This window comes from Rattus norvegicus, chromosome 20 (assembly GCF_021556685.1).
Source record: "Rattus norvegicus strain SHRSP/BbbUtx chromosome 20, alternate assembly SHRSP_T2T, whole genome shotgun sequence".
In the NCBI taxonomy this organism is placed as follows: Eukaryota; Metazoa; Chordata; class Mammalia; order Rodentia; family Muridae; genus Rattus; species Rattus norvegicus.
In genome coordinates this window covers 2552124-2579003 of record NC_141553.1, presented here as the reverse complement: position 1 = coordinate 2579003, position 26880 = coordinate 2552124, and the positions used below count along the sequence as shown (strand labels likewise).

The window sequence follows — 26880 nt, the reverse complement described above, 5'->3', positions numbered from 1 at the left end:
CTCACAATAGTCAAAGGGGTTTCCAGATATAGATCCGTGGTAGAGCACTGCCTCATGTAAAGAAGGACTCCTTTAATTCCTCGTGCTCATACTACCAAAAAATGTTGGGAATGAGGAAAGTTGAACAGGAGGTTATTCTTTGTGATTAATGGGTATAGAATTACAACAAAATTCAATATAAGACTTGAAGCTAGAAAATTTACACACATGTAACAGTTGTTTTGGGGACCAGGTCTAATCCTATAGCATGGCCTGCAACTTAACTGCTGGCCTGGCATTTGTGGTTTTCTTGCTGTAGCTTCCCAAGAGCTAGCATGGCAGGCATGACCCCACTAGGCTTGGGTCGAATTTAATGCTGTATTCTCAGTGGGTCCTGTAACTCAGAAATTAGCTTGCTGTTCTTGAGAAGCAGTATTGTCCTTCCCTGGGAGGCTGGAGTAGATAGCAGTAAATGCCATGGTCCTACAGGTGTTTTTAAACTCTTCACTTAGTTCTCACAGCCACCAAGCTGGAGGATGTCCTGGCTGGCATTTGGTTGGCAGTGGTTATCAGAGGCTTCTGTTTGCTAGGCATTAGGGATGTGGTGCTGTGACCCTGGACTTCACTGTGGGATGAAGAGGCCCATGAGGCACTTTGTTCAGTAGCTTGTCCCAGGTCACACAGATACTAAGAATTGGTTTAAAAATTAAGGTCATCTAAGAAGAAGGAAGACTGAAATGTGGATGCTTCAGTGCTGCTTAGAAGGGAGAACAAAATACTAATGGAAGGAAATAGAGGGACAAAGAGTGGAGCAGGGATTGAAGGAAGGTCACCCAGAGTCTGCAGCTCCTGGGGATCCATCCCATATGCAGCCACCAAACCCAGTCACTATTGCTGATGCCAAAAGGTGCTTGCTTTCAGGAGCCTGAAGTGCATGCCTCCTGAGAGGCTCTGCCAGAGCCTTACTGACACAGAGGAGGATGCCTGAAATCAACCATTGTAATAAGCATGGTAAAGCCAATGGAGGAGTCAGAGAAAGGATTGAAGGAGCTGAAGGTTTTTGCAACCCCATAGGAAGAACAACATCAACCAAACAGACCCCACCCCCACCAGAGCTCCCAGGGACTAAACCACCAATGCAAAAGCACACATAGAGGGTCCCATGGTCCAAGACTCCTATGTAGCAAAGGATGGCACTGCCTGTCATCATTAGGAGGAGAAGTCCTTGTTCCTGTGAAGAAAAATTCCAGGGTGTTGATGTGGGAGTGGGTGGGTGGGAGTTGGAGCACCTTCATAGAAGCAGGAGGAGAGGGAGGGGAATGATAGGGGTGGAATATGGGTTAGCTTTGAAATGTAAATACATAAAATATCCAATGAAAAATTAAGGTAAAAAATTTAAAAACACAATCCAAACCAATGCTGGCTACACTCCAGTCTGCAGTCTCCCCTCCTCATTGGATCTGTAAACCATGTGTTTTTTTATAGTTCCATTTGTCTGCTTCTGAATGGCTTTTATGTTCCCATACTTGTGCCCCATGTGGGTAGCTGTCACCAGTCAGCAGAAACCCAGCAAATTCAAAACTCTAGAGGCTTCCAATTTACCAGTCAGATTTATGTCAATAATTACTCAACCCCCAAAATGTTGAACCAAAGGACTGAAAACTCACTTGATATAAGCACAAGCTGCACTTGTGGATGGGGCAAATCATTCTATCTTATATTATCCTTCTGCAGGAAATGTTCATGGTTTACAATATTGAAATTTCTACCTGATTTTCAGGGAAGAATTGGAAACCAGGATCATCCCGTGAGCTGGAACTACTGAGGCTGCAAGAAGAGGATCCAATCCAAGGGCACAGCAGGCCTGCTGATGAACACAGAGACTAAATGATCCCCACAGATTCCCTAGCAGCTATGGACGAAACCATCAGAGGCTGCAGATGACTGCTGGGGTGAATGCAAAACTCTGTCAGGGGCGACCAAGCAGTGGTGGGACAAGCATCCTCAGGGATCATGGGCCTCAGTGTCAGTCCATGGGCCATGGGTAGATCACATGGCCTTCATATACTGGGAAATCAGATGCAGGAAAGTTTCCTTTTGAGGAGTGAGGGTGCAGTGTTTCTCAAAACAGGGTTTTTCTCCCTGGCTCTCCTGGATGCCCTGTGTGGATCAGGTTGGCTTCACATTCAGAGGCACCTGCCTGTGCATCCTAAGTGCCAGGATTAAATGTGTGTGTGCCAAGATGCCTGGCTAGGGAACCCTCCTTTTTATTATAGACATGGTCATTGTCCTCTACTCCTTGTCCTGAATAGCGAATAAATTCTTAAGACACCTGAATGTGCTGGCAGTTCTGTTTGTGTGGGAGGGGAGGAGTTGGACAATAAGAAGAAATAGAAGGGACACAAAGAGAAAAGACTGGGGCTGGAGAGATGGCTCAGCGGTTAAGAGCACCCGACTGCTCTTCCAGAGGTCCTGAGTTCAATTCCCAGCAACCACATGGTGGCTCACAACCATCTGTAAAGAGATCTGATGCCCTCTTCTGGTGTATCTGAAGACAGCTACAGTGTACTTATATATAATAAATGAATAAATCTTTAAAAAAAAAAGAGAGAAAAGACTGGAGGTCAGAGAGTAGGACACAGAAAGGAGGGAAGCAGAGTGGCTAGGAACAGAGTGGAGGGGGCAGAGTGGAGGGCAGTAGAGTGGAGGGGAGCAGAGTGGGGAAGAGAAGATTGAAGGGCAGGAGAGTGGAGGGCAGTAGAGTGGAGGGGAGCAGAGTGGAGGGGAGCAGAGTGGAGGGGAGCAGAGTGGAGGGGAGCAGAGTGGAGGGGGGCAGAGTGGAGGGGAGCAGAGTGACCTGTAGGAGAGTGGGTGAGTCATCTCCATACCTTTGGTTCCTGTCCTAGTCTGACACTCCCACTCTCCACTTTCTATCTTTTGACCTCCTGCCTTCCTCTCATAAGGACACAAGTTAGCATCCTGATTTCCTCAGTTCTCTCTCTCCAGGTGATTCCCTTTCTCCCAGGTATTTACCAAGTTCCCAGAGATGCTCTCAGGATCCTGGGATCTGGTTTCTTCCTTCCTTCCTTCCTTCCTTCCTTCCTTCCTTCCTTCCTTAATTTCTTTTTACTTCCTCTCTTTTTCTTCCTCCCCTTCTTTCTTTTTTCTTCCTTTCTTTCTCTTTTCTTTTTTTTCTTTTTCTTTCTTTCTTTCTTTCTTTTCTTTTTTTTTTTTTTTTTTGGAGCTGGGCACCGAACCCAGGGCCTTGCGCTTCTTAGGCAAGTGCTCTACCACTGAGCTAAATCCCCAACCCCTGCTTTCTCTTTTCTTATCCATGCTTCCTTTATTCCATTACCAACCGCCATGCCACATCCAGGCAACAGCACACTAACTGGTAACCGACACAATCCAGTTGTACAAGGATGTGACGCTTACAGTCCATTTAAGGCTTTTAAATTTGAAAAAGGAAAACTAAAATAAGACCAAAGGACCCCAAATGTAACCCCGAAACCAATACAAGCAGTGTAGTGATTTCACCATCTCCTTTCTGATGTTCACCTGGCACAGCTCAGGGTCAAACCCCGAATACCTCCTCAGCTAAGAGATCAGCTTTGGGTAATTTAGTTACCTAAATTCTTCAAAGCAGAAACTTGGAATTTTTACTTGGAAACATCATAAAAATTTTAATAGCAAAACATAGGAATAAAAACATATTAACAAAATGTGTTCAATCATTTACAATACAAACAAGGTACCTGCAGTCTGTTGTTATAGCCTGACAAAAGAAATCTGTGCACAATGTACTTGCAAATGTGTACAGGGCTTTAAGAAAGCCGACAAGGAGGACTTTACAGAAGGACAGCTGGTCAGGCTCTAGTAGACAAGAAAATCAAAATATTAAAACTCTTGGCTAAGGCTGGAGAGATGGCTCAGTGGTTAAGAGCACTGACTGCTCTTCCAGAGGTCCTGAGTTTAAATCCCAGCAACCACAGGTGGCTCACAACCATCTGTAATGAGATCCGATGCCCTTGATGCCCTCCTCTGGTGTGTCTGAAGAGATCGACAGTGTACTCATAGACATTAAATAAATAAATTAACAAAAAGATTTATTTAAAACTCTTGGCTAGAAATAAATTTACACTTAAAAATATACCCCAGTTTCCTGTTCTTTAAGAATATCAAAGTTGTGGACTTCTGCCTTCTATCCCAAGGAGGTATCCGAGCTGTCCGGGACAGTGCTCCAGCTTCTCTTATGCCCACTGCAGTCATGTTCATTCCCTTCAAGGAGTCTGTCCCCGACCAAACGAACTTTACACTCCTGATGCCAGCAGTATCCGTTGGAAATGTTGGCCAGCTTGCAACAGATCTGATTATTTCTACACTGAACATGTCTAAGATTGGGTATTTCTATACTGACTGCCTGGTGCCAATGGTTGGGAACAATCCCTATGCAACTGAAGAAGAAAACTCAGTATAGATACTGAAGTGTATCCCTTACTGTCAACGAAGCTCGTGGTGCTTCAGCTCAGGTCCATCTTCATTAAATATAAATCCAAGTCATTCAGTGCAAAACTCTTGGCCTGGGTGAGAACTAGTGGCTGTGCCAGGGTCATCTCCAGCAGCCATTCATATCACCATACCGATGTACAACTCCGCCGTACTCCCTTCCGGACTCCTCTTACACCGTGTTTGCAAAAGAGTGTTCAAAATAAAATAAAGAGCCTAAACTGGCTAGAAATGGAAGAGAGTCAGTGCATCCCCGAGACGAGTGATTCTGAGTTCTGCATTCGCATTCCCGGAGGTGGAATCACAAAAACACTCTATGAGGAAAGCTATTGTGAAGAAATCCAAATGGCAGTTCTGCTGAAATTTGTTTCAGAAGGGGACAATATCCCAGATGCAGTCAGCCTTGTGGAGTATCTTAATGAATGGCTTCAGTTAACCAAACCAAGTAGCCCCACCGCCTCTGCTTTGACATGGAAGATCCCCAGTTCTTGGTGGCTGCTCCTTGGCCGTGGACTTCCTCCCACACTGTTCTGATCTGTTTTCAGCTTTCTCCCTCGCCCTGCAGAGATCACAAAACCGGCTGTTGGGTGTGTGCTGTACAGAATTTTTTGCTGCCCCGGGGTGTGTTATAAGTGCTACAGTAAAACCTCGAAGAAAAGAGGTTGTAAAGGTTGTTATGCTTGTTATATACAATAAATGTAAATATTGTACAATAAATTATATTTCCTAAGCAAAAAAAAAAAAATCAAAGTTGTATTTAAATGGTAACAGTTGATGAAGCTGTTAGTGATGGTTCCAGGAAATAATTTTTCATGTGTGGAAGAAGACTGGTGAGTTAGCAGGAGTGAATGGAGGATTTCTCACCCTTTTCCGGTTACACTACCATAGCTTCACAAAGGAATCTCACCCTTGGCTCTGGCAACCGACTGACAGGAAGTGCATGGAGCGCACTCCAAAGGGGAATCCCCAAGAGGCTCTGTGAGGCTGAAGTTGGCGGGACAAACTGCCACCAGGCCTTGAGGCTACTTAACTCAGGCGCCACGCAGAGAAGCACAGAACAGTGACGGTCCGTGGACGGAACCCGTTTTCAAGAGCTGTTCTAGAGCAGGTTGGAAGATCTAGTTTTCACCATGGAGCAGAGCCTTTTCTTCATGGTAAGCAGACCTGGGGTCTATATCAGGTGGGAAAGCCATGACAAGAGAGTTTGGCGAGGAGACAGATCAAAGTCCCACGCAGCTAAGTTCTCAAGTGAAAGTTTCCTAGTGGAGGTCAGCATTTCTTTTCTGCAATCACCCTTCATTGCAGGTCTCAGCTCTCATACCCTTGCCTTTTCTTGTCCTGGAGACCTGAGGCTCCTTGCAGGACCCTCACTTCCTATACAGAAGACACCATGGACACCCATAGTAACGTGGGTGGTCCTCTGAGGCCAATCATGAAGGGTCCCTCATACCTCATGTCTATTTTAACTCTTCAGTTTTCAATTGCAAAGTGCCGTATGAAAGTCCTTGTGGGGAGGTCTATGCAATGGACATGATACTGAGTGATCATGGTGGCCTCCACTGTCCCTCTGGTAAAGCAGACACCTGCTCCTTCCTTCCTTCCCTGTACTCTGCCTTGGTTTTAAGAACTTCTCTGCAAAGCAAGGGATGCTGTCCTACTCTTGATTTTTCTTTCTGCCCTTAGGATATTTCTCCCTTCAGGCTGAGAATTCTTTGGTCCTCTTCCAGTCCTAGGCTTTGGGAGACTGCAGCCATTGTGGTTGGCACAGGAGTGTTGGGAGCTGCAGGTCTTTGTCTGCGCTGGGTATGTAGCCCTCTTACCTTGTCTTCCATATCTAAGGGAGAAAAGGAAAGGGAGAGGGGCGTGCTGAGGACAGTGTGTAATGGTGGTGAAGGCTAGGTGGGGTGGAAAAGTTGACCTCAAGGTGAATTCGCGGGTATTTTGTCACTGTCTTAGAAATGAGTCCTTACAGAGTAAGAGAGGCCGACGAGGCCCCGCTTCTTGTTATATTCAAATATATATATATATATATGTATATTTAAGATTTATTTCATGTGAACGTGTTGCATGTAATAATAAACAAACAGGTGCGAGGTGGCATTTGTGATGTCAGGCTGTAACTGTTGTCCTTCTGGAAGAGGCTGCAGGAGCAGCAAGGGACAGTGCAGAGAGCAAGGCGCAGTCAGGTTGCAATGCCTGCCCTAGTGGCAGCAGGGGCAGAGACCGGACGGGGTCGCGGTGGCGGTCGCGGAGGCAGAAGCAAACCTTATTCTGGTCCTTGCAGTAGCAGCAAGCCAGACTGTCTAAAGGGATGCTCCACCTGCGCCACGCTCCTCGCCCTACCCCCGGCACCCCCACCCCCGCCCAGCCCCGTGGCCGGAGTCTCCAACCAGCTCAGGCCGCTGCGGGCCTCGCCCTGCCTTACCGGCCTGCTCGCAACCGGACTCACCCTGCGGACCCGCGCTTGCCAGGCCGGGCGGGCCGGGCGCCCCCCCCCCTCCGGAGCTCGCCTGGCCAGTCCCTGGCGGCGCCCGCTTCTCCTGCGCTCCCCAACCCGCGCTGGCCCGGAGGGGCCGGGCGAGGCCCGCTCCACCCACACAGCCCGGCCCCCCCTCCCAGGCTATCCTGGCCGGTCCCTGCGGTGCCCGACCCCCTGCCCCGCGCTCGCCTGGCCCTGCCAAGCGGGGCCCGCGCCCCTTCCGCCCGCGCTAGCCTGCGCCTCCCCGGCGGGGCCTGCCCCCGCCCCCCAGGCCCGCCAGCTCTCTTGGCGAGGCTGGGCGGGGCCCGCCAGCTCTCTTGGCGAGGCTGGGCGGGGCCCGCCAGCTCTCTTGGCGAGGCTGGGCGGGGCCCGCCAGCTCTCTTGGCGAGGCTGGGCGGGGCCCGCCCCCACGTGCTCGCCTGGCCGGTCACTGCGGGGCCAGACGCCCCCCTCACGTCCCCGCGCTCGCCTGGCCCGGCTGGGCGGGACTGCTACCCTCGCGCTCCCCCACCCGCGCAGGCCTGGACCGGCCCGTCTGGGCCCGCTCCACCCCCCCCCCCCCGCGCTCTCCTGGCCGGTCCCTGCGGGCCCCCCCCCACGACCGCGCGCTCGCCTGGACCGACCCGGTGGGGCCCGACTCCCCCCCCGCGCTCCCCTTGCTCCCCCCCCCCCCGTGCTCGCCTGGCAGGGCTGTGTGGGGCCCGACACCCATCCTCCCCCCACCCCCACACCCGCCTGGCCGCCCGCGGTGGCCTCGCAGCTCAGGCTGGGGTGGAGTCTTGGCAGCAGCCAGGATTATCTGTCCAGAGAGGAGCTTCTCACTCCCTGTCCAGACCCCAGCTCCCCAGAGTAAGCACCTAAGAAATCGTCATAAATAGCAATAAAAAAGTGCCACAGTTCATTTCTCTCCTCGGGTTTGTCTCCAAGTATACTGTGACTAATCTACCATCATCATAGACATTCAGAGACTGCTTCAGTTTGGAGTCGCTATTGCTGGATTAGTCTATGGTCTTTACTTCTTTCCCCCGCTCTGTGTTACTGAGCAGTTTCAGACAGGACATGAGAGAAGTTCAGCCTTGTTAGTTCGCAAGAGGAGACTAAGACTACAGAAGATCTCACATTATCAGGGTTTTGTTTTCTGATCCTGACATTTTTAGTTTCAGAGCGGATGATAGGATAATGTACCTTTTCTATAGCGCTTCCCCAGTAGCCACTCCCACTCTTCTATGCAGAGGCCATTTCCCTCCCTCCACCCCCTTACACTCACAGGCACCATTCTGGTTAGGGGCCAGTGCAGTCATCCATTAGGCAGATCTTGAGATGCAGGGTAGGTTTGAATCCTGGGGATCTGTGCAGAATTTATTACCAATGCCAACATCAATGATGGCTGTCTTTTCAGGCTCTCACTGACCGATGGGGGTGATAACAACCCCCATTATAATGCCATAATATGGGGTCATAAGTGCCAGTGCAGAAGGAGTTCACACAGTTTGGGGGTGGGGTGTGAAACTAGGTAGATGTGGAATAGCCTGCAAGGACTACTAGATCCTAAATCACAATAGCAGACTATTTCCAGAACCCTGTGATGCTGGACAGAGCACTATCAGGTCACCCTCTCCCCACACCCTCCTTTTCTGGAATTGAGATGAGATCTACAGGAAAATCTTATTTCTTCCTCTTCTTCTTCCTTCCAATTTTTCTTTCCCTTCCTATAATATGACCCCAAACTCTGGCGTTTAAATTTTTTTTTTGGTTCTTTTTTTCGGAGCTGGGGACCGAACCCAGGGCCTTGCACTTCCTAGGTAAACGCTCTACCACTGAGCTAAATCCCCAGCCCTAAATTTTATTACATTACTGTAAGTGCATGGGCTTGTGTGTGTACATGCATGCATATGTGCATTAGTGTGTGTGTGTGAGTGTGTGTGCGTGTCTGTCTGTCTGTCTGTCTTTCTTTTTGCATGTTTTCCCAGCTGTCTTCTGACTGCAGCACAGATGACTAGGTCCCAGGGAAACTTGCAGAACCTGGTTCTCTCCTTTCACTGTGTTGGTCTCAGGGGTAGCATTGGTGACAAGTGCTTTCTAATCTAAGCCACTAAACTTGTCTTCCAGCTCCATATATGTTTTCCTCTAGAGCTGTAGGAGTTTTCATTCAGTCACTGGAGACCAAGATCTATGTTTACCAGGACACCTGCCTTTACCATAAGGTTTAATTAGACATTCACAGTAAAAATGACTGTTGGTTGAAGCCATTGTAAGGTGATCTAGGGTTATGTGAGTTCTCATGATTGGAGTGAGGGTCATTCTTGTCCACCTAAATTGTCATGCTCTTCAGAATGGTGGTATGTCTGGCCAACTCAGAACCAAGAATCCCACTCCTAACTCAACCCCTGAGCAAGGGAAAGTTTGCAGACGCTCCTGAGCCTTGACCACTTTCTATCTTAAAACCACAAACCTCAAATTAGACTAAGAAGCAGAAGAGATTAAATAGCTTTGTGGGAGACCTGGTGACCATCTCACATGTTCTAATGAGAGTGACAAATCAAGCCTTCTGGAGTCACATCAGTCACTAAACAGTCAGTCACAGACAGCACTTGGTGCAGCACAAGTGATATGCAGGGATCCCCAGGACCTGTTCTCTAGAGTTCTTCTAGAGCAGGTTGGAAGAATCTAGTGGCTCAGAGGTTAAGAGCACTGTCGGGTTGGGGATTTCGCTCAGTGGTAATCACAGTGACTGCTGAAAAGTGTGCATGGAAATATTCAAGAGCTCATCGGTTGGTCACCAGGCCATGAACCAGAGCCCTCTTCTTCCTGGTAAGCAGACCTGGGGCCTATATCAGGTGGGAAAGCCAGGACAAGACAGTTTGGGGAGGAGACAGGTCAGAGTCCCACAAAGCCAAGTTCTCAAGTGAATTTTTCCTAGTGGAGGTCAGCATTTCTTTTCTGCAATCTCCCTTGAATTAAAGGGCTGAGCTCTATTACCCTGGCCTTTTCTTTCCCGGAGATCTGAACCTCCTTGTCGGACCCTCACTTCCTATATAGAAGACACCATGGGCACCCTTAGTAACGTGTGTGGTCCTCCGAGGCCAATCAGGCAGGGTACCACATACCTCCTGTCTATTTTAAAAAGCAGGCTTTAGTTTTCAATTGCAAAGTGCTGCATGAAACTCTTTGTTGGGAGGTCTATGCAATGGGCATGATACTGAGTGATCAGGGTGACCTCCACTGTCCCTCTGGTAAGGCAGACACCTGCTCCTTCCTTCCTTCCCTGTACTCTGCCTTGGCTTTAAGAATTTTCTTCTCTGTGAAGCAAGGGATGCTTTCCTAACTCTTTTTTCAATTATTTATTTATTTATTTATTTATTTATTTATTTATTTATTTAGTATACATCATTTTGCTTTCTGCCTGCATGTATGCCTGGAGGCCACAAGAGGGCACCAGACCTGATTATAGATGGTTGTGAGCCACCATGTGGTTGTTGGAAATTGAACTCAGGACCTCTGGAAGAGCAGACAGTGCCCTTTTTTTTTTCTTTTTCTTTTTCTTTTTTTCGGAGCTGGGGACCGAACCCAGGGCCTTGCGCTTGCTAGGCAAGCGCTCTACCACTGAGCGAAATCCCCAACCCGACAGTGCTCTTAACCTCTGAGCCATCTCTCCAGCCCCCGCTTTCCTAACTCTTTTTCTTTCTGCCCTTAGGATATTTCTCCCTTCAGGCTGAGAATTCTTTGGTCCTCTTCCAGTCCTAGGCTTTGGGAGACTGCAGCCATGTGGCTGGCACCGGAGTGTTGGGACCTGCGGCCCTCTGGCTGTACTGGTTAGAGAGCCCTCTTAGCTTGTCTTCCACATCTAAGGGAGACAAGGAAAGGGACAGGGGCGTGCTGAGGGCAGTGTGTAATGGTGGTGAAGGGTCTGTTGAGTGGATAAGTTGACCTCAAGATGAATTCTCAGGCATTTTGTCACTGTCTTAGTAATGAGTCCTTACTAGAGTAAGATAGGCCGCCCAGGTCCCCCTTCTTGTTATTTTCAAATATATATGGTTTTTTTTAAAAGATTTATTTTGCGTGGACTTGTTACATGTAACAGTTAACCACCTGGCACGTGGCTGCATTTGTGATGTGCCAGGCTGGAACTGTTGTCCCTCTGGAAAGACCGCGCACTTGGCAAGGTTCAGTCAGGTTACAATGCTCATCGCGTTGGTGGCAGGGGCAATGATGGGAGGGGGACGCAGTGGCGGTCCGGGAGGCAGAAGGAAGCAGGACTCTGGTCCCCACAGAAGCAGCAAGCCAGACTCTTAGACTGGAGGCGCCACCTTCTTCGCGCTGCCTCCTGGCCCGGGCTGCGGCCGGTCCCTTACAGCGGTCCATCAGGCTCTTCTGCTGTCGGGCTCTGCGGACCCGCCTGCCCTGCCCTCGGTCCCGCGCTGCGGCCGCTCAAACGATGCGGAGGGTTCAGCGGTGAGGCCCGTCCCGCGCAGCCGAGCCGCCTCCGCTGCGTTGTGTCATGCAGTGCAGCCGGTCCCGCCCTCCCGTCGGTCCCGCGCAGCCGCCCAGGCCGAGCTCCTCAGGGCTGGCCCTGCCGACCCGCTTGCGCTGTGGTGGATCCCGCGCTGTCGCCCAGTCCGCGCTTCCGATGGCGCGGGGCGGGCTGTCGCGCCTGCTCTTGGAGCGCAGGCTGGGGTGGAGTGTTGGCTGCCGCCCAGGTGACTGTGGAGTGAGGCGAGACTTCCATCCCCCCTCTGCCTGCTAGCAATGCCCAGTTCCCAGCTCCCAGAGGAAAGCGCCTAACAAATGGTCGTAATTATCGATAAAGAAGGGCCACAGGTTGCTTCTGTCCTTGGATTTGTCACGAAGAATAAAGTGACTAATCTAGCATCACCATAGGCATTCAGCGAATGCTTCAGTTTGGAGTCGCTATTGCTGGATTAGTCTATGGTCTTTACTTTCCCAGCTCTGCGTTACTGAGCAGTTTCAGACAGGACAGGAGAGAGCTCAGCCATGTTAGTGCACAAGAGGAGACTAAGACTACAGAAGAACTCTCATTACCAGGGTTTTGTTTTCTGATCCTGACATTTTTAGTTTCAGATCGGATGGTGGGAACGAATAGTTAATGCTCCTTTTCTACAGGGGTTGCCAAAGTCTTTCTTGAGTTTCATACCATTAGTTGTTCTTTTAGAAATTCCAACTAGGTTCTTGTAGTTCAGGATGCTCTCAACCTGCCATTCCTGACCAATTCCACTCTCAGCCTGGTTTAGATGCAGCACCTCAAGCCGGTCCACCCCAACATCTACTCCATCTATGAGCTGCTAGATCAGGTGGATTATCCAGGGCTGCAGAAGCAGCTCCAGGAACAGGTCCTGAAGCATGACTGTGACCGAAGTCACCTCCACCTTCAGCCTGCAGATCAGCTCCGAGGAGCCCAAGACACCCCTGGAGGCTCCCCTGAGGTGAAGGCAGGACGGAAGTCTGCAGAGACCGAGTTTTTCTGGAAATACCAGAGAAGGGAATGTCCAGGGAAAGACGCCTTTACAAAGTGAACTCGCTAACTTGGAAGGAAAGATGAAGGAACGGAGCTGGGTGTCCAGGGTCGAAAGAAGAAACTGAGGACTGACTGAGATGCTCTGGTCCATGCTGAGCCAGAAGCAGCCATTGCCTGCTGCTGAGCTGCTGACTACCAAGGGCTGTTCTCAGGAGCCAAGCAGGGTCTTCTGGTCCAGTAGGAAAGTCTGCTCTGCACCCTTGGCTCTCTTTATCTCCAGCTCCCAGTACCCAGGCCCTCCTGCTGTAGCCAAGAAGCCCATAGTTCTGAATCTCTGTGTCCCTGTGGAAGTGCACAGAATGGGTGTGGTCCACGTAGCCTTCCAAGAACCAGATCTCCTCCAGGACAGGACAGGACTGTGCAGTGTGATCTTGTGGATTGTAAGGGGTGAGGCCCCGCCCCTCTCCTGGGATCCTGAGAGAATGCACAGGCTAGAAGGACCGTACTGCTCCGTACCGTGAATACTGGTGGAAAGGGTTGGATGGTCTGGTCTGAAATGCAGGTTATGGCTTCTCAAGTGCCAACTCCTTCTCTCCTCTGAAGAGGTCATTTTCCTCCTCACCTTGCACTCACTTGCGCTATTCTGGTTAGGGGACAGGGCAGAGGCCAGTTATTAAGATCGAGAGATGCAGGGCAGGTTTGATTCCTGAGGTTCTGTGCAGACTTTATGACCAATGCCAGCTGCAAGGACACTGGCTGTTTTTTCAGGATCTCCAGGATCTCACCATCCAATGGGGGTGATAACTTGTCTTCAGTGCCAGTGCAGAAGGACTTCACCGAGGGTGGGGGTGGGGCATGAGACTAGGGAGGTGTGGAAGAGCCTGCTATGGCTACCCCATCCCAGACCTCAACAGCAGACTTGTCCAGACCCTGTGATGCTGGACAGAGCACTGGCATGTCACCCTTTCCCCACACCCTCCTTTTCTGGAATTGAGAAGAGACCTACAGGAAAATCTTATTTCTTCATCTCCTTCCTCCTTTCTCTTCTTCTTTCCCTTCCTATAATACGACCCTAAACCCTGGCGTTTAAATTTTATTACATTACTGTATGTGCATGGGCATGTGTGCGTACATGCATGCACGTGTGCATTTGTGTGAGTGTGTGTGGGTGTCTGTCAGTCAGTCAGTCAGTCTGTCTGTCTGTCCCTTTGCATGTGTTCCCAGCCGTCTTTTCACTGCAGCACAGATGAAAAGGTCCAAGGGAAACTTGCAGAACCTGGTTCTCTCCTTTCACTGTGTTGGTCTCAGGGATAGCATTGGTGACAAGTGCTTTCTAATCTAAGCCACTAAACTTATCTTCCAAGCTCCATATATGTTTTCCTCTAGAGCTGTAGGAGTTGTCATTCAGTCACCGGAGACCAAGATCTATGTTTCCCAAGGGCACTGCCTTTACCATAAGGTGTAATTAGTCAATCACAGTAAAAATGACTGTTGTTGAAGCCATTGTAAGGTGATCTAGGGTTATGGGAGTTCTTAGGATTGGAGGTGAGGGTCATTCTTGTCCACCTAAATTGTCATGCCCTGGAGAATGTGGCATGCCTGCCCAACTCAGCACCAGGAAATCTACCCCTAGCACACACAACTCAGTGGGTAAGGGAAAGTTTGCAGTAGCTCCTGAGCCTCGACCACTTTCTATCTTAGAATCACAAACCACAAAGTTAAAGGAAGAAGCAGAAGAGGTTAAAGAGCTTTGTGGGAAACCTGCTGACCAACCAATGAGCTCTTGAATATTTCTGTGCTCATTTTTCAGCAGTCACTGTGATTGTCCCACACCCAGTCACATATTCTAATGGGGGTGCCAATGCTCTGTCCATAGAGGATAATGTTCTCAGGACTCAGGCCATACCGAGTGAACAGCACCTGCCATGCAGCGTCGATCTTCGGTGTAGAGAATCTCTTCAGAGGGCTTGCCTGGAGTTCACAACACAGGCGGAATAGTCGTAAGAGAAGAAGTTGCTGTTGATGCGCGAGCCCATGGGGATGTAGAAGCTACACAACTGGCCCAAGTCCGTGGCGTTGCGGTGTGAGAAGAGCAGCGTGTAGGGGCGGGAGGGCACCCAGCGCAGAAACATGCCGCCCAGCCGGTTGTCAGGGGCCATGAGCTAGACGAAGACCTCTACTGCGTCCAGTTCGCGCTGCGAGTACTGCCAGTTGTCGCGATCGCTCAGGTGCAGGCTGCACACACGGGGGCCAGACCTTTTTGGCCCGGGCGGGGTGCGCCGTCAGGGCGGACGCGGAGTCCGCAGCGTGCGCGGGCACATGCTCCTCCGGAGCCAGAATTGTGTAGGTGGGTTCGGGCGGCAACAAGGCCACATTGGCAGCAGTGTGACAGTGTGGGCTGGGACAAGAAGGGCAGCAGAAGAGCCAGCACAGCTTGCCCAGGAAGAAACCATTCATTCTGGGGCCCTGCTCAGGCGAAGAAGGGACAGCCCGAGCCCCAGCCCGAGAGAAGGGCAGGGAGCGCAGAGGGAGAGGTGGGAGAACCGGAGGCGGGCTCTGGAGTCCCAGGATCCCCCTAACGGAGTATTGAGTCAAACTGCCGCCCCGCCTTCCAGGCGAGGTGAGGCTACTTAACCCGGGCGCCTCACAGAAAAGCATGTGGCAGCGAAGGTGGTGGACTGAACCTGTTTTCAAGAGCTGGTCTAGAGCACCTTAGAAGATCTAGAGTTCACCATGGAGCAGAGCATCTTCTTCTTGGTAAGCAGACCTGGGGTCTATATTCGTGAGGAAGCCAGGACAAGAGAGTTTGGGGAGAAGACGGCTCAAAATCCCATCCAGCCAAGTTCTCAAGAGAATGTTTCCTAGTGGAGGTCAGCTTTTCTTTTAAGCGATCACCCTTCATTGCAGGGCTCAGCTCTCATACCCTTGCCTTTTCTTGTCTAGCGATCTGAATCTCCTTGCGGGACCCTCACTTCCTATATAGTAGACACCATGGACACCCATAGCAACGTGGGTGGTCCTCTAAGGTTAATCATGCAGGGTCCCTCATACCTCCTGTCTATTTTACAAACCTGGTCTTTAGTTTTCAATTGCAAAGTGCTGTGTGAAAGTTCGTGTCGGGAGGTCTATGCAATGGATATGATACTGAGTGATCATGGTGGCCTCCACTGTCCCTCTGGTAAAGCAGACACCTGCTCCTTCATTCCCTGTACTCTGCCTTGGTTTTAAGAACTTCTCTGTGAAGCAAGGGATGCTGTCCTAACGATTTTTCTTTCTGCCCTTAGGATATTTCTCCCTTCAGGCTGAGAATTCTTTGGTCCTCTTCCAGTCCTACGCTTTGGGAGAATGCAGCCATTGTGGTTGTCACAGGAGTGTTGGGAGCTGCAGGCCTTTGGCTGTTCTGGGTAGGTAGCCCTCTTACATTTTCTTCAACATCTAAGGGAGAAAAGGAAAGGGAGAGGGGTGTGCTGTGGACAGTGTGTAATGGTGGCCCCTCTCCCTGCCCACACCCGGCCCGGCGACCGCCCGGCCTGGCTACCGCCCCGCTCCCGGAGGGGCCCAGCCCCGGGCCCGGCCAGCACCTGCCCGCGCTTGGCCGTGCGCCAGACTTGAGCCCCGCCGGCGCACCGCCCTGCCCCCGCCCTGCTCCCGACCGGCGACCGGCCCGGCGACCGCCCCGCTCCGGGCCGGGGCCCGGCTCGGCGACCTCCCCGCTCCCAGGCGTGGACCAGCCCGGGGACGGGCCCGGGGACTGGCCCAGGGACTGGCCGTAACCTGGCCGGCGACCGGCCGTGAGCCCGTCCCGCTCCCGGCCAGGGCCCAGCCCGGCGACCGCCCCGCACCCTCCCCGCGCCCGGCGTGCGCCCGCCCCGCTCCCAGTCGGGGCCCGACCCTGGCGACCGCCCCGCTGCAGGCCGGGGTCAGGCCCGGTGACCGCGCCGCTCCAGGCTGGAGCCCGGCCCGGCGATCGCCCCATTCCCGGCCCGGCCCCCGCCCCGCTGATGGTCTTGAGCTGCTGCTCTTTCTGCGCTGAAGCTGTCGCCTGGCCGGCTGTCAGGCCCTGGTTCCTAGCTCAGTCTGGCGTGGAGTTCTGGCAGCAACCAGGACTTTCTGGAGAGAGGCGCTTCTCGCTCCCACCACTGCCTGCTGTCATTGCCCAGACCCCAGCTCCCCAGAGAATGCACCTAAGAAATCATCATAAATATCGATAAAAAAGTGCCACAGTTCACTTCTGTCCTCGAATTTGTCTCGAAGTATACTGTGACCAATCTACCATCATCATAGACATTCAGAGACTGCTTCAGTTTGGAGGCGCTATTGCTGGATTAGTCTATGGTCTTTACTTCTTTCCCCGGCTCTGTGTTACTGAGCAGTTTCAGACAGGACATGAGAGAAGTTCAGCCTTGTTAGTTCGCAAGAGGAGACTAAGACTACAGAAGATCTCACATTATCAGGGTTTTGTTTACTATCTTGACATTTTTAGTTTCAGAGCGGATGATAGGATAATGTACCTTTTCTACGAGGGTTGCTGAAGTACCTCTTTGGTTTCATTTCTTTAATTGTACTTTTAGAAATTCCAAATAGGTTCTTGTAGTTCAGTTATGGTCTCAAAATCTACAGAACAGGCTGACATTGAACTCTGATGCCCCTGTCTTAGTCTTCCAAGTGTTAAAAGTGTAGGTGTGTGAGTAGGCTGAAGTGGGGTTCGAGATGAAGAGTAGTTGGTACAGACTTTATATCTGATGACCCAACATAGAAGGTCAGTAGATCTGAGGAAGGAAGCTGACCCTGGTGCCACAGTCTGTGACCTCAGCTACTTGGGGGTCAGAGGTCAGAGCATGGAAGATGCCAAGGGCAGATTGTGGAACTTTGTGACACCTTAATCTCACAATAGTCAAAGGGGTTTCCAGATAAAGCTCAGTGGTAGAGCACTGCCTCATGTAAAGAAGGACTCCTTGAATTCCTCGTGCTCCTATTACCAAAAAATGTTGGGAATAAGGAAAGTTAAACAGGAGGTGGTTCTTTGTGATAATGGGTATAGAATTATAATGAAATTCAATGTAAGACTTGAAGCTAGGGAATTTACAAACACACACACACACACACACATATGGTGGTTAGGGGGGCCACATCTAATTCTCTATATTCTCAGAGGACCCCTTTTTTCTGAAATTAGCAGGCTCTTCTGGAGAAGCAGTATTGTCCTTCCCTGGGAGGCTGGAGTAGATAGTAGTAAATGCCATGGTCCTACAGGTGTTTTTAAACTATCCACTTAGTTCTCACAGCCACCGAGCTGGAGGATGTCCTGGCTGGCATTCGGTTGGCAGTGGTTATCAGATGGTTCTGTGTGCTAGGCACTAGGGGTGTGGTGCTGTGACCCTGGAGTTCACTGTGGGATGAAGAGGTCTATGAGGCACTTTGTTCAGTAGCTTGTCCCAGGTCACACAGATACTAAGAACTGGATTAAAAATTAAGGTCATCTAAGAAGAAGGAAGACTAAAATGTGGATGCTTCAGTCCTTCTTAGAAGGAGGACAAAATACTCATGGGAGGAAATAGAGGGACAAAGAGTGGAGCAGGGATTGAAGGTAAGGTCACCCAGAGTCTGCAGCTCCTGGGAATCCATCCCTTATGCAGCCACCAAACCCAGTCACTATTGCTGATGCCAAAACGTGCTTGCTGACAGGAGCCTGATGTGCATGTCTCCTGAGAGGCTCTGCCAGAGCCTTACTGACACAGAGGAGGATGCCTGAAGCCAACCATTGTACTGAGTCAATGGAGGAGTCAGAGAAAGGATTGAAGGAGCTGAAGGTTTTTGCAACCCCATAGGAAGAACAACATCAACCAAACAGACCCCACCCCCACCAGAGCTCCCAGGGACTAAACCACCAATGCAAAAGCACACATAGAGGGTCCCATGGCCCAAGACTCCTATGTAGCAAAGGATGGCACTGCCTGTCATCATTAGGAGGAGAAGTCCTTGTTCCTGTGAAGAAAAATTCCAGGGTGTTGATGTGGGAGTGGATGGGTGGGAGTTGGAGCACCTTCATAGAAGCAGGAGGAGAGGGAGGGGAATAGGGGTGGAAAATGGGTTAACATTTGAGATGTAGATATGTAAAATATCTGATGAAAAATTAAGGTAAAAAATTTAAAAGCACAATGCAGACCAATGCTGGCTCCACTCCAGTATGCAGTCTCCCCTCTTCATTGGATTTGCAAACCATTTTTTTTTTTCGGTTCCATTTGTCTGCCTCTGAATGGCTTTTATGTTCCCACCCTTGTGCCCCCTGTGGGTCGCTGTCACCAATCAGTAGAAACCCAGCAAATTCAAAACTCTAGAGGCTTCCAATTTACCAGTCAGATTTATGTCAATAATTACTCAACCCCCAAAATGTTCAACCAAAGGACTGAAAACTCACTTGATATAAGCACAAGCTGCACTTGTGGATGGGACAAATCATTCTATCTTATACTATCCTTCTGCAGGAAAAGTTCATGTTTTACAATATTGAAATTTCTACCTGATTTTCAGGGAAGAATTGGAAACCAGGATCATCCCGAGAGCTGGAACTACTGAGTCTGCAAGAAGAGGATCCAATCCGAGGACATAGCAGCCCTCCCGATGAACACAGAGACTAAATGATCCCCACAGATTCCCCAGCAGCTGTGGACAAAACCATCAGAGGCTGCAGATGACTGCTGGGCTGAAGGCAAAACTCTGTCAGGGGTGACCAAGCAGTGGTGGGACAAGCATCCTCAGGGATCATGGGCCTCAGTGTCAGTCCATGGGCCATGGGTAGATCACATGGCCTTCATATACTGGGAAATCAGATGCAGGAAAGTTTCCTTTTGAGGAGTGAGGGTGCAGTGGTTCTCAAAACAGGGTTTTTCTCCCTGGCTCTCCTGGATGCCCTGTGTGGATCAGGTTGGCTTCACATTCAGAGGCACCTGCCTGTGCATCCTAAGTGCCAGGATTAAATGTGTGTGTGCCAAGATGCCTGGCTAGGGAACCCTCCTTTTTATTATAGACATGGTCATTGTCCTCTACTCCTTGTCCTGAATAGCGAATAAATTCTTAAGACACCTGAATGTGCTGGCAGTTCTGTTTGTGTGGGAGGGGAGGAGTTGGACAATAAGAAGAAGTAGAAGGGACACGAAGAGAAAGACTGGAGGTCAGAGAGTAGGACACAGAGAGGAGGGAAGCAGAGTGGCTAGGAACAGAGTGGAGGGGGCAGAGTGGAGGGCAGTAGAGTGGAGGGGAGCAGAGTGGGGAAGAGAAGAGTGAAGGGCAGGAGAGTGGAGCGGGCCCACTGTTGGGCACTAGAGTTGAGTGGAGCAGAGTTGAGTGGAGCAGAGTGGAGGGGAGCAGAGTGACCTGTAGGAGAGTGGGTGAGTCATCTCCATACCTTTGGTTCCTGTCCTAGTCTGACTCTCCCACTCTCTACTTTCTATCTTTTGACCTCCTGCCTTCCTCTCATAAGGACACAAGTTAGCATCCTGATTTCCTCAGTTCTCTCTCTCCAGGTGATTCCCTTTCTCCCAGGTATTTACCAAGTTCCCAGAGATGCTCTCGGGATCCTGGGATCTGTTTTCTTCTTTCCTTCCTTCCTTCCTTCCTTCCTTCCTCCCTTCCTTCCTTTCTTTTTTCTTCCTTCCTTCCTTTCTTTCTTTCTCTTTTTCTTTTTTGGAGCTGGGGACCGAACCCAGGGCCTTGCGCTTCTTAGGCAAGCGCTCTACCATTGAGCTAAATCCCCAAGCCCTTCTTTCTCTTTTCTTATCCATGCTTCCTTTATTCCATTACCAACTGCCGTGCCACATCCAGGCAACAGCACACTAACTGGTAACCGACACAATCCTGTTGTACAAGGATGTGACGCTTACAGTACATTTAAGGCTTTTAAATTTGAAAAAAGAAATCTAAAATAAGACCAAAGGACCCCAAACGTAACCCGGAAACCAATACAAGCAGTGTAGTGATTTCACCATCTCCTTTCTGATGTTCACCTGGCACAGCTCAGTGTCAAACCCCGAATACCTCCTCAACTAAGAGATCAGCTTTGGGGGCTGGAGAGATGGCTCAGCAGTTAAGAGCACCCGACTGCTCTTCCAGAGGTCATGAGTTCAATTCCCAGCAACCACATGGTGGCTCACAACCATCTGTAAGGAGATCCGATGCCCTCTTCTGGTGTATCTGAAGACAGCTATAGTGTACTTAAATATATAATAAATAAAATAAATCTTTAAAAAAAAAAGAGATCAGCTTTGGGTAATTTAGTTACCTAAATTCTTCAAAGCAGAAACTTGGAATTTTTGCCTTGGAAATGTCATAAAAATTTTAATAGCAAAAACATAGGAATAAAAACATATTAACAAAAGGTGTTCAATCATTTACGGTACAAACAAGGAATCTGCAGTCTGTTGTGATAGCCTGACAAAAGAAATCTGTGCACAATGTACTTGCAAATGTGTACAGGGCTTTAAGAAAGCCGACAAGGAGGACTTTTACAGAAGGACAGCTGGCCAGGCTCTAGTAGATGAGACAAATAAAATAATAAATCTCTTGGGTAGAAATAAATTTACACTAAAAAAAAAAACCCCAGTTTCCTGCTGTTTAAGAATATTCCAGTTGTATTAATGGTAACAGTTGATGAAGCTGTTAGTTATAGTTCCAGGAAACCATTTTTCATGTGTGGTAGAAGACTGGTGGGTTAACAGGAGTGAGTGGAGGATTTCTCACAGTTTGCCGGTTACACTAGCATAGTTTCACAAAGGAATCTCACCCTTGGCACCAGGGCTTAAAGCGCCTCAGGTCACGTAGGTGAGATGGTGATCCTGCACCGGGGGTTGGGGGAATCAGAGGTGACAGTGAGGGAGACAGACTTGATCACACTGTAGTCTACAGCCCTGGGAAACAGTCCTCAAGGTCAGCTCCGGTTCCCACTCCTGCAAGGTCTTGCAGCTGAGAATACAGCGGCTCAGCCTAGTGGAAGGTGGAGATTAGGTACAAATGACACACTGTTAGCTCTTTAAGAGAACACCCAAAGGCTGTGCCCTTCTCTGTGGTTATTAGGGATCACTGTTAAATCCAGTCAAAGCGTGTGCAAACAAGGATCCTGGCTTCACAGTAATGAGGTAAGATTGGCCGCCCTCTTCAGGAATTGGGAAGCTCCGGAGATATGAACTGTTTTAGTCGTTGTAGGTACTGTACTTAGAGCTCTAAATCATTGTGCCCAGCCCCCTCAACCCACAGGGGCTCAACAGCACGGGGACAGCGCTCACATATCACCAAGCATTGGGAGAAATCGATGACTGTACCATGAATGATCAACACAGGAGAGGTGACTTTAGATATCTTGCCGTGCTGGAGGAAACATCAAAGCAGTATGTTTTCCTGGCATCCGGAAAAGCAACACGCAATCCAGACATCAGAGGGGAATGGAGGATGATGGCTGCACACTCATACCGCGAGGCCAGGTCCAGAGTGGGGAGGGTGCCAATGCTCTGTCCATAGAGGATAATATTCTCAGGACTCAGGCCATACCGGGTGCACAGCGCCTGGCATGCAGCGTTGATTTCAGCTTAGAGATTCTTTTTAGAGGGCTTGCCTGGAGTTCACCCCATAGGCCGAATAGTCGTAAGAGAAGATGTTGCAGTTGATTCGCGAGCCCATGCGGATGTAGAAGCTACAGGTCTGGGCCAAGTCCACTGCGTTGCGGTGTGAGAAGAGCGGCGTCTGGAGAGCGCCCAGCGCAGGAACTTGCAGCCCACACGGTTGTCAGGGGACATGCGCGAGAAGAAGATCTCTAATGCGTCCAGTTCGTCCAGTTCGCGCTGCGAGTACTGCTCAGGTGCAGATCGCACACGGGGGCCCGCACCCTCCTCGGCCGGAGCAGGCTAGGCCGCTGGGAAGACGCGGGTGTCTCAGCGGGCGCGGGCGCACGCTTCTCGGGAGCCAGAACTGTGTAGATCGGTTCGGGCGGCGAGAGGGCGGCTCGGACAAGGAGGGCAGCAGAAGTGCGGTCACAGCTCACCCAGGAAGAAGGCGTCCATCCTAAGACAAGGCTCTGGCAACCGACCGACAGAAAGGGCAGTGAGCACAGAGGGAAAGGGCTGGGAATTGAAGACTTGCTGGGGGAATCCCAGAAGCAGCAGTGTTCTGCAGAAGGGGGCGGGACAAACTGCCGCCCCGCCTTGAGGCTACTTAACTCAGGCGCCACACAGAGAAGCACAGAACAGCCAAGGTCGTGGACGGAACCCGTTTTCAAGAGCTGGTCTAGAGCAGGTTGGAAGATCTAGTGTTCACCATGGAGCAGAGCATCTTCTTCATGGTAAGCAGACCTGGGGGCTATATTGGTGGGAAAGCCACGACAAGAGAGTTTGGCGAGGAGACAGATCAAAGTCCCACGCAGCCAAGATCTCAAGTGAATTTTTTCTAGTGGAGGCCAGCATTTCTTTTCTGCAATCGCCCTTCATTGCAGGGCTCAGCTCTCATACCCCTGCCGTTTTTGTCCTGGAGACCTGAGGCTCCTTGCAGGACCCTCACTTCCTATACAGAAGACACCATGGACACCCATAGTAACGTGGGTGGTCCTCTGAGGTCAATCATGCAGGGTACCACATACCTCCTGTCTATTTTAAAAACTGGGTCTTCAGTTTTCAATTGCAAAGTGCTGTGTAAAAGTCCTTGTGGGGAGGTCTATGCAATGGATATGATATTGAGTGATCACGGTGGCCTCCACTGTCCCTCTAGTAAGGCAGACACCTGCTCCTTTCCTCCCTGTACTCTGCCTTGGTTTTAAGAACTTCTCTGCAAAGCAAGGGATGCTGTCCTAACTCTTGATTTTTCTTTCTGCCCTTAGGATATTTCTCCCTTCAGGCTGAGAATTCTTTGGTCCTCTTCCAGTCCTAGGCTTTGGGAGACTGCAGCCATTTTGGTTGGCACAGGAGTGTTGGGAGCTGCAGGTCTTTGGCTGTGCTGGGTAGGTAGCCCTCTTACGTTTTCTTCTACATCTAAGGGAGAAAAGGAAAGGGAGAGGGGCGTGCTGAGCACAGTGCGTAATGGTGGTGAAGGCTAGGTGGGGTGGAAAAGTTGACCTCAAGATGAATTCTCAGGCATTTTGTCGCTGTCTTAGAAATGAGTCCTTACAAGAGTAAGGGATGCCGCGGAGGCCCTGCTTCTTGTTATATTCAAATATATATTTTTGTTTTTTAAGATTTATTTCATGTGAACGTGTTGCATGTGATAATTAACAAACAGGTGCGAGGCGGCATTTGCGATGCCAGGCTGTAACTGTTGTCCTTCTGGAAGAGGCTGTAAGAGCAGCAAGGGACAGCGCACGGAGCAAGGCGCAGTCAGGTTGCAATGCCTGCCCTAGTGGCAGCAGGGGCAGCGATGGGAGGGGGACGCGGTGGCAGCAACAGAAGCGCAAGCAAACCTTAATTCTGGTCCCTGGAGTAGCAGCAAGCCAGAGAAAGAAATGCTCAGCCTGAGCCACGATCCTCCCCGTACCCCGGGGACCCCACACCGGCCAGGCCCTTGGCCCGGGTCTGGGCCCAGCTCACGCCGCTGCTGGTCTCGCCAGGCCTTTCCGCCCTGCTCGCGACCGGTCTCGACCTTCCGCCCCGCGAGCCCCGCGCTCCCCGCGCTCGCCTGGCAGGGACCGGGTCCGCCCCGAGTGCCCTCGCACCCCGCGCTCGCCGGGCCGGGGCGGGGCCCGATCCCCGCGCTAACCCGGCCGGGGCGGGGCCCGATTCCCGCGCTTGCCTGGCCGGGACCGGGCCCGCCACGAGTGCCCTGCGCCCCTGTGCTCGCCTAGCCCGGACTGGGCCTGCCCGCGCTCGCCTGGCGGGGGCGGGGCGCGCTCCGCGTGCCCGCGCTCGATGGGGGGGCCAGGGTCCGCCTCGCGCGCCCCCGACCCCCGCGCTCGCCTGGCCGGGGTCCCGGGACGGAGGGCTCTTAGCTCAGGCTGGCGTGGAGTTCTGGCAGCAGCCTGGACTGTCTGTGGAGAGGGGTGCTTCTCACTCATGCTACTGCTTGCTGTCATTGCCCAGACCCCAGCTCCCCAGAGAAAGCACCTAAGAAATCGTCATAAATATCCATAAAAAAGTGCCACAGTTCACTTCTGTCCTCGGATTTGTCTCGAAGTATACTGTGACCAATCTACCATCGTCATAGACATTCAGAGACTGCTTCAGTTTGGAGTCGGTATTACTGGATTTGTCTATGGTCTTTACTTCTTTCCCAGCTCTGTGTTACTGAGCAGTTTCAGACAGGACATGAGAGAAGTTCAACCTTGTTAGTTCGCAAGAGGAGACTAAGACTACAGAAGAACTCACAGTATCAGGGTTTTGTTTTCTGATCTTGACATTTTTAGTTTCAGAGAGGATGATAGGATAATGTACCTTGTCTACCAGGGTTGCAGAAGTACTTCTTTGGTTTCATTTCTTTAATTGTACTTTTAGAAATTCCAAATAGGTTCTTGTAGTTCAGTTATGGTCTCAAAATCTACAGAACAGGCTGACATTGAACTCTGATGCCCCTGTCTTAGTTTTCCAAGTGTTAAAAGTATAGGTGTGTGAGTAGGCTGAAGTGGGGTTCGAGATGAAGAGTAGTTGGTACGGACTTTATATCTGATGATGCAATCAGTGGAAATGAGGAAGAAAGCTGAGTCTGGTGCCACAGATCTGCACACACTGGGGCCTGCCCCCTCCTCGGCCGGAGAGGGCTGGGCCGCGGAGGCGGACGCGGGGGCCGCCGCGGCCGCAGGCGCACGCTCCTCGGGAGCCAGAACTGTGTAGGTGGGTTCGGGCGGCAGCAAGGCCACATTGGCAGTCGTGTGGCAGTGCGGGCTCGGGCAAGAAGGGCAGCAGAAGAGTCAGCACAGCTCGCCCAGGAAGAAGCGGTTCATTCTGGGGCCCGGCTCAGGCAATGGGAGGGCCGCGGGCTGGGGAGGGGGGGAAGTGCCGGGAGCACAGAGGGAGAGGGCGGAGAACCGAGGCTCGCCCAGGAGTCTCAGAAGCCGCCTCAGGCCGGGGTCGGGCGTGTCAAACTGCAGCTCCTCCTTCTCATGGAGGTGCCCCTACTTTGAAGTCCCAGCTACTTTGAACTTGAGCGTGTGGCACAGAGAAGCACCCAGCAGCAACAGTCCTGGGCGGAACCTGTGTTCAAGAGATGGTAGAGCAGGGTAGAAGATCTAGTGTTCACCATGGAACAGAGCATCTTCTTGGTAAGCAGACCTGGGGTCTATATTGGTGGGAAAGCCAGGACAAGAGAGTTTGGGGAGGAGACAGGTCAAAGTCCCATCCAGTTAAGTTCTCAAGTGAATTTTTCCTAGTGGAGACCAGTATTTCTTTTCTTCAATCACCCTTAGTAGCAGGGCTCAGCTCTTATACCCATGTCTTTTCTTGTCCTGAGATCTGAACTGCATTGCAGGACCCTCCCTTCCTATACCTTGGGCACCCTAAGTAACGTGGGTGATCCTCTAAGGCCAATCATTCAGGGTACCACGTACCTCCTTGTCTATTTTAAAAGCCATCTGTTGGGCTGGAGAGATGGCTCAGAGGTTAAGAGCACTGACTGCTCTTCCAGAGGTCCTGAGTTCAATTTCCAGTAACCACATGGTGGCTCACAACCATCTGTAATGGGATCTGGTGCCCTCTTCTGGCCCGCAGGCAGACATGCAGGCACAACACTGTATACATAACAAATATTTTTTTAAAAAGCCATTTGTTTAGTTTTCAATTTCAAAGTGCTGTATGAAAGTTCTTGTGGAGAGGTCTATGCAATGGATATGATACTGCGTGATCACGGTGACCTCCACTGTCCCTCTGGTAAGGCAGACACCTGCTCCTTCCTTCCCTGGACTCTGCCTTGGCTTTAAGAACTTCCTTCTCCGTGAAGCAAGGGATGCTTTCCTAACTTGATTTTTCCTTCTGCCCTTAAGATATTTCTTCCTGCAGGCTGAGAATTCTTTAGTCCTCTTCCAGTCCTAGGCTTTGGGAGACTGCAGCCATTGTGGTTGGTACAGGAGTGTTGGGAGCTGCAGGCCTTTGGCTGTGCTGGGTAGGTAGCCCTCTTAGCTTGTCTTCCACATCTAAGGGAGACAAGGAAAGGGACAGGGGCGTGCAGAGGACAGTGTGCAATGGTGGTGAAGGGTCTGTTCAGTGCGTAAGTTGACCTCAAGATGTATTCGCAGGCATTTTGTCAATGTCTTAGTAATGAGTATTAGAGGCCGCCCAGGACCCCCTTCTTGTTATTTTTAAATATATATTTTTGTTTTTTAAGATTTATTTTGTGTGGACGTGTTGCATGTAATAATTAACAACCTGGCACGCGGCTGCATTTGCTATGTGCCAGGGTGGAAATGTTGTCCCTCTGGAAGCAGTGCGCACTTGGCAAGGTTCAGTCAGGTTACAATGAGCATCGCGCTTGTGGCAGTGGCAGC

The 26880-nt window shown here is 50.8% G+C and overlaps 5 pseudogenes; 4 read left to right on the top strand and 1 right to left on the bottom strand.

Annotated features, from left to right (window-relative positions):
• Nerg-ps3 (EST221625 related pseudogene 3) lies at positions 1712-2304 on the top strand (annotated as a pseudogene).
• On the top strand, positions 3308-22507 carry Rcrg2-ps5 (Riken clone 2210412D01 related pseudogene 5; annotated as a pseudogene).
• LOC147998436 (alpha/beta hydrolase domain-containing protein 17C pseudogene) lies at positions 21460-26859 on the bottom strand (annotated as a pseudogene).
• Positions 24506-24919, top strand: Rcrg1-ps6 (Riken clone 5830469G19 related pseudogene 6; annotated as a pseudogene).
• Positions 25122-25408, top strand: Rcrg2-ps6 (Riken clone 2210412D01 related pseudogene 6; annotated as a pseudogene).
• Positions 26860-26880: the final 21 nt, after the last annotated feature.